This window comes from Salmo trutta, unplaced genomic scaffold, assembly GCF_901001165.1.
Source record: "Salmo trutta unplaced genomic scaffold, fSalTru1.1, whole genome shotgun sequence".
NCBI lineage: Eukaryota > Metazoa > Chordata > Actinopteri > Salmoniformes > Salmonidae > Salmo > Salmo trutta.
In genome coordinates, this window is record NW_021822319.1 from 580,042 (window position 1) to 587,152 (window position 7,111).

Here is a 7,111-nt window from a genome sequence, read left to right on the forward strand (position 1 = left end):
AAGATAACATAGTGGTTTTCTGGGTAATTATCATCAACGGCCTGAAGGGAGGAAACACAATATTTAGTTTAGAAAGTCGAACGCTCACTGAGGACATTAACAAGGACAGAAATGGAATGTGAACAGCATTTCATAAAGCCTAACCGTACATCAGGAATAAATTATCATTCATTCTTTGGTGCTTTTCATTCAGACGTTCACATAGAATAACCTCTTTGTTGGTGTGACACATGCAGGAACACATACCCTCTCTGTGTGAGAGCATGCCATGCATTTATAGAGAGAGTGTGTGTGTGTGCATGTCCATTGTATGGTTGTGTTACGTGAGCCGTAGTCAACAGACACTGATTGGCATTGTCAGGTCAAGAACGCTGGCATCAGAGAATGTGACACACAGACACACTATTAGGGAACGGCAATGAACCTACATAACAACACTACCATGCCGATCTTAAAATATATATATTTAACTAGGTGAGTCAGTTAAGAACAAATTCTTATTTACAAATGACGGCCTACACAGGCCAAACCCTAACCAGGATGATGCTGGGCTAACTCCCGATCACAGCCAGTTGTGATACAGCCCGGGATCAAACCAGGGTCTGTAGTGGCGCCTCTAGCATTGTGATGCAAGTGCCTTAGACCGCTGCGCCACTCGGGAGCAAGAACTTGATTCTAGAACCCATCTTAAACAACCAGGTGTTTTACATGACATCACTACTATGCTGATTGATTCTAGAACCCATCTAAAACAACAAGGTGTTTTACATGACATCACTACTATGCTGATTGATTCTAGAACCCATCTTAAACAACAAGGTGTTTTACATGACATCACTACTATGCTGATTGATTCTAGAACCCATCTAAAACAACCAGGTGTTTTACATGACATCACTACTATGCTGATTGATTCTAGAACCCATCTAAAACAACCAGGTGTTTTACATGACATCACTACTATGCTGATTGATTCTAGAACCCATCTAAAACAACCAGGTGTTTTACATGACATCACTACTATGCTGATTGATTCTAGAACCCATCTAAAACAACCAGGTGTTTTACATGACATCACTACTATGCTGATTGATTCTAGAACCCATCTAAAACAACCAGGTGTTTTACATGACATCACTACTATGCTGATTGATTCTAGAACCCATCTTAAACAACAAGGTGTTTTACATGACATCACTACTATGCTGATTGATTCTAGAACCCATCTTAAACAACCAGGTGTTTTACATGACATCACTACTATGCTGATTGATTCTAGAACCCATCTAAAACAACCAGGTGTTTTACATGACATCACTACTATGCTGATTGATTCTAGAACCCATCTAAAACAACAAGGTGTTTTACATGACATCACTACTATGCTGATTGATTCTAGAACCCATCTAAAACAACAAGGTGTTTTACATGACATCACTACTATGCTGATTGATTCTAGAACCCATCTAAAACAACCAGGTGTTTTACATGACATCACAATAGAATATCACAATGTGTTAACACTGTGCACCGTATTTCAAAGTGTATGAGATTGGATGTTATACTATAAGCAAGCACAGTGAGAAACAGAGCTGATAGTAGCCAGATGGACTGAGAAAAAGCAGAGCAACGGACGTGAATGGAGCATCAGATCCCAGTGATGGTGCTGTCTATCCAGTCAACAGCAGTACAGTGTGATTCAGCTCATTCACCATTCTGCCTGCCTGCAGTCTGCAGAGAAAGCACAGTTTGTTAGCGAAGGTTAGCATTGATTAGGGTTAGAAATAGCATAATTAGCATAGCATATAATAGCATCATTAGCGTTAGCATTGGCAAAGATTAGCAATAGTATAGCAAGCATGGCAGCGGCAGGTACTGTTAAACTAACTGACAAAATGTTTTATCAGCTTTATTATTTGTTTAGGGCAGTGCTTCACAATCTCTGCAAGACCCAAGAAAACCTGCAGATAACAGACAGAAACTAACCAGGCGGGAGTGGCAGATTCAACATGACGGCGAGAGAGAGAGAGAAAGTGTGCAAGAGAGAGGTGGGAACAAAGAAATGAATCTAGTAAGACATACAAATCTAGAAAAACAGAGGTTGAGGAAGGCTGAGACTGAGGAATAGTGAGAGAGATAGTGCTGTTGTCACTGTGCAGATAAAAGCAGTGAGTCAGCTGATTCAGTATGGACTGAGGAAGCTCTAATGCAGATCCTTATCTGTATTCTGTACCATGAAAAAACACATTCCATGAAAACCTCAATACACAAACTATTTCAGAATTCAGGTCACAGAAATATCTCTCATCGTTACATAATTCCATAATCCAGTAATCAGTGTTGTGTTCAAGTTCAAAGACGGAGCCAATCGAGACCGAGTCAAGACCGAGACCGGGAGGGGGGACTAGGGGTCCGGGACCAAGTCAAGACCAGAACAATGAGAGTCCAATTCAAGACCATGATAGTAATTTTGTCAAATCGTCACCATTATAAGAGTTAAAAATGTCCAGTATTTCTGTGTTCATATTTCAGAACAACATGTGGTTTCATACATTCAGTATGGTCAAAACAACAGCATGCTGAGGACAAATAGAGCAGCACTCTACAAATAATCACTAACCCAAACAGGTCTATAATAGATACAAAGACTGTTACAATTTACCCCGGTCTGCCCTTAGTAATAGTGAGCTCGCAAGTTTCATACAATTTACCCCACTCTTCCTTACCAGCCAATCAATTTACCCCACTCTTCCCTACCAGCCAATCAATTTACCCCACTCTTCCCTACCAGCCAATCAATTTACCCCACTCTTCCCTACCAGCCAATCAATTTACCCCACTCTTCCCTACCAGCCAATCAATTTACCCCACTCTTCCCTACCAGCCAATCAATTTACCCCACTCTTCCCTACCAGCCAATCAATTTACCCCACTCTTCCGTACCAGCCAATCAATTTACCCCACTCTTCCCTACCAGCCAATCAATTTACCCCACTCTTCCCTACCAGCCAATCAATTTACCCCACTCTTCCCTACCAGCCAATCAATTTACCCCACTCTTCCCTACCAGCCAATCAATTTACCCCACTCTTCCCTACCAGCCAATCAAGGACACTCTGACATGCGCAACAAAGTTTGAGGATATTTTTCAATGAAAGTAAAGGACAGTATAACGTAAAGAGTAAAGTAAGAAGCAGGTTTCAACAGGAGATAAGATATTACTGTGTCATGAACAGGAGATAAGATATTACTGTGTCATGAACAGGAGGGAGCGTTGGTTACGAGGTGATGGGGAGCGTTGGTTACGAGGTGATGGGGAGCGTTGGTTACGAGGTGATGGGGAGCGTTGGTTACGAGGTGATGGGGAGCGTTGGTTACGAGGTGATGGGGAGCGTTGGTTACGAGGTGATGGGGAGCGTTGGTTACGAGGTGATGGGGAGCGTTGGTTACGGGCTGGTAGGGTTAGGTGTTGGGGTCCTGGGGTGGTAGGGTTAGGTGATGGGGTGGTAGGGTTAGGTGATGGGGTGGTAGGGTTAGGTGTTGGGGTGGTAGGGTTAGGTGTTGGGGTGGTGGGGTTAGGTGTTGGGGTGGTAGGGTTAGGTGTTGGGGTGGTAGGGTTAGGTGATGGGGTGGTAGGGTTAGGTGATGGGGTGGTAGGGTTAGGTGATGGGGTGGTAGGGTTAGGTGATGGGGTGGTAGGGTTAGGTGTTGGGGTGGTAGGGTTAGGTGATGGGGTGGTAGGGTTAGGTGTTGGGGTGGTAGGGTTAGGTGATGGGGTGGTAGGGTTAGGTGATGGGGTGGTAGGGTTAGGTGGTGGGGTTAGGTGTTGGGGTTAGGTGGTGGGGTTAGGTGTTGGGGTTAGGTGTTGGGGTGGTGGGGTTAGGTGTTGGGGTGGTAGGGTTAGGTGATGGGGGGTCCTGTGGGGGCAGGTGATGGGGGTCCTGTGGGGGCAGGTGATGGGGGGGGTCCTGTGGGGGCAGGTGATGGGGGGTCCTGTAGGGGCAGGTGATGGGGGGTCCTGTGGGGGCAGGTGATGGGGGGTCCTGTAGGGGCAGGTGATGGGGGGGTCCTGTAGGGGCAGGTGATGCTTCGGTTTGTCTCAAATGGACCAAGGTATACACAACTAACCACAAGGTGGCAGTCTTGCTCCATGATAAAGTCCATAACCATTTGTTCTGTTCTGAAGGGAATGGAACCTGTTACTGCAGACATAATAAAGAGCTGATTTGCCTGTTTGGCTTTAGTCTGGTTGGTAGTGGGCTGTAGTTTAATGCTTAGCTGGTGCGTTTGTAACTCTTTGAAAAGCACTTAAACAGGCTGTGTGGTGGAGCAGCTAGACGCTGGGGGGGGGGGGTCTGTGCGGAGCAGCTAGATGCTGGGGGGTTGGGGGGGTTCTGTGGAGCAGCTAGATGCTGGGGGGGTTGGGGGGGGGTCTGTGGAGCAGCTAGATGCTGGGGGGGTTGGGGGGGAGTCTGTGGAGCAGCTAGATGCTGGGGGGGGTTGGGGGGGGTCTGTGGAGCAGCTAGATGCTGGGGGGTTTGGGGGGGGGTCTGTGTGGAGCAGCTAGATGCTGGGGGTTTGTGCAGAGTAGCTAGATGCTGGGGGGGTTGGGGGGGAGTCTGTGGAGCAGCTAGATGCTGGGGGGGTTGGGGGGGGTCTGTGGAGCAGCTAGATGCTCGGGGGTTTGGGGGGGGGTCTGTGTGGAGCAGCTAGATGCTGGGGGTTTGTGCAGAGTAGCTAGATGCTGGGGGGGTTGGGGGGGGGTCTGTGGAGCAGCTAGATGCTGGGGGGTTTGGGGGGGGTCTGTGTGGAGCAGCTAGATGCTGGGGGTTTGTGCAGAGTAGCTAGATGCTGGGGGGGTTGGGGGGGGAGTCTGTGGAGCAGCTAGATGCTGGGGGGGTTGGGGGGGGTCTGTGGAGCAGCTAGATGCTGGGGGGTTTGGGGGGGGGTCTGTGTGGAGCAGCTAGATGCTGGGGGTTTGTGCAGAGTAGCTAGATGCTGGGGGGTTTGGGGGGGTCTGTGTGGAGCAGCTAGATGCTGGGGGTTTGGGGGGGGTCTGAGCGGAGTAGCAAGATGCTGGGGGGTTTGTGCAGAGTAGCTAGACGCTGGGGGGTTGGGGGTCTGTGTGGAGCAGCTAGACGCTGTGGGAGGGGTCTGTGTGGAGCAGCTAGACGCTGTGGGAGGGGTCTGTGTGGAGCAGCTAGATGCTGTGGGGGGTCTGTGTGGAGCAGCTAGATGCTGGGGGGTTTGGGGGGGGTCTGTGTGGAGCAGCTAGATGCTGGGGGTTTGTGCAGAGTAGCTAGATGCTGGGGGGTTTGGGGGGGTCTGTGTGGAGCAGCTAGATGCTGGGGGTTTGGGGGGGTCTGAGCGGAGTAGCAAGATGCTGGGGGGTTTGTGCAGAGTAGCTAGACGCTGGGGGGTTGGGGGGTCTGTGTGGAGCAGCTAGACGCTGTGGGAGGGGTCTGTGTGGAGCAGCTAGACGCTGTGGGAGGGGTCTGTGTGGAGCAGCTAGACGCTGTGGGAGGGGTCTGTGTGGAGCAGCTAGACGCTGTGGGAGGGGTCTGTGTGGAGCAGCTAGATGCTGTGGGGGGTCTGTGTGGAGCAGCTAGATGCTGTGGGGGGTCTGTGTGGAGCAGCTAGATGCTGTGGGGGGTCTGTGTGGAGCAGCTAGATGCTGTGGGGGGTCTGTGTGGAGCAGCTAGATGCTGGGGGAGGGGTCTGTGTGGAGCAGCTAGATGCTGGGGGAGGGGTCTGTGTGGAGCAGCTAGGTGTGTGGGGGGTCTGTGTGGAGCAGCTAGATGCTGTGGGGGGTCTGTGTGGAGCAGCTAGGTGTGTGGGGGGTCTGTGTGGAGCAGCTAGGTGTGTGGGGGGTCTGTGTGGAGCAGCTAGGTGTGTGGGGGGTCTGTGTGGAGCAGCTAGGTGTGTGGGGGGTCTGTGTGGAGCAGCTAGGTGTGTGGGGGGTCTGTGTGGAGCAGCTAGGTGTGTGGGGGGTCTGTGTGGAGCAGCTAGATGCTGTGGGGGGTCTGTGTGGAGCAGCTAGGTGTGTGGGGGGTCTGTGTGGAGCAGCTAGATGCTGTGGGGGGTCTGTGTGGAGCAGCTAGGTGTGTGGGGGGTCTGTGTGGAGCAGCTAGGTGTGTGGGAGGGGTCTGTGTGGAGCAGCTAGGTGTGTGGGAGGGGTCTGTGTGGAGCAGCTAGGTGTGTGGGAGGGGTCTGTGTGGAGCAGCTAGGTGTGTGGGAGGGGTCTGTGTGGAGCAGCTAGATGCTGTGGGGGGTCTGTGTGGAGCAGCTAGGTGTGTGGGGGGTCTGTGTGGAGCAGCTAGGTGTGTGGGGGGTCTGTGTGGAGCAGCTAGGTGTGTGGGGGGTCTGTGTGGAGCAGCTAGGTGTGTGGGGGGTCTGTGTGGAGCAGCTAGGTGTGTGGGGGGTCTGTGTGGAGCAGCTAGGTGTGTGGGGGGTCTGTGTGGAGCAGCTAGGTGTGTGTGCGTCTGTTAAGCAGTTTACCATCTGTCACTCTGATTCCTAGTTGCATCTATTTATTTTATTTAACTAGGCAAGTCAGTTAAGAGCAAATTCTTATTTAAAATGACAGCCTACACCGGCCAAACCCGGACGACGCTGGGCCAATTGTGCCCCGCCCTATGGGACTCCCAATAACGGCTGGTTGTGATACAGCCTGGAATCGAACCAGGGTCTGTAGTCACGCCTCTATTCCCTTAGACTGCTGCGCCAAGTTATCGTTACTCATTGTGTATTTAACCAAGTTATCGTTACTCATTGTGTATATAACCAAGTTAGCGTTACTCATTGTGTATATAACCAAGTTAGCGTTACTCATTGTGTAGATAACCAAGTTAGCGTTGTGTATTTATTATAACTTGTATTATTTCTCTATGTTTCTCTCTGTATTGTTGAGAAGGGCCCTGTCAGGAAGCATTTCACTGTTATTCTACACCTGTTGTTTACCAAGCATGTGACCAATAACATTTGATTAGGCCTCTGAGTTGACAAGGAGTTAATGAACACTCCGAGGCCTGTCCTGTCCTGGGCAGGGAAACATAACAGACCCCTTGTCCCTTTCCTCACCCTCCAGCCCCTCTAACCCCCCCCCCCCTCC

At 50.4% G+C, this 7,111-nt stretch overlaps 1 long non-coding RNA gene across 1 annotated transcript in view; it reads right to left on the reverse strand.

Annotated features, from left to right (window-relative positions):
* Positions 1-2,666, reverse strand: part of LOC115181721 (uncharacterized) — a 4,491-nt gene extending 1,825 nt beyond the window's left edge. The window contains exons 1-2 of the long non-coding RNA XR_003873499.1: positions 1,636-2,666; positions 1-41 (exon numbers count right to left, since the gene is read on the reverse strand). The exon at positions 1-41 is cut by the window's left edge and continues 15 nt beyond it. This is a non-coding gene — a long non-coding RNA (uncharacterized LOC115181721). The remainder of the gene's footprint in view (positions 42-1,635) is intronic.
* Between the last annotated feature and the right edge of the window lie 4,445 nt (positions 2,667-7,111).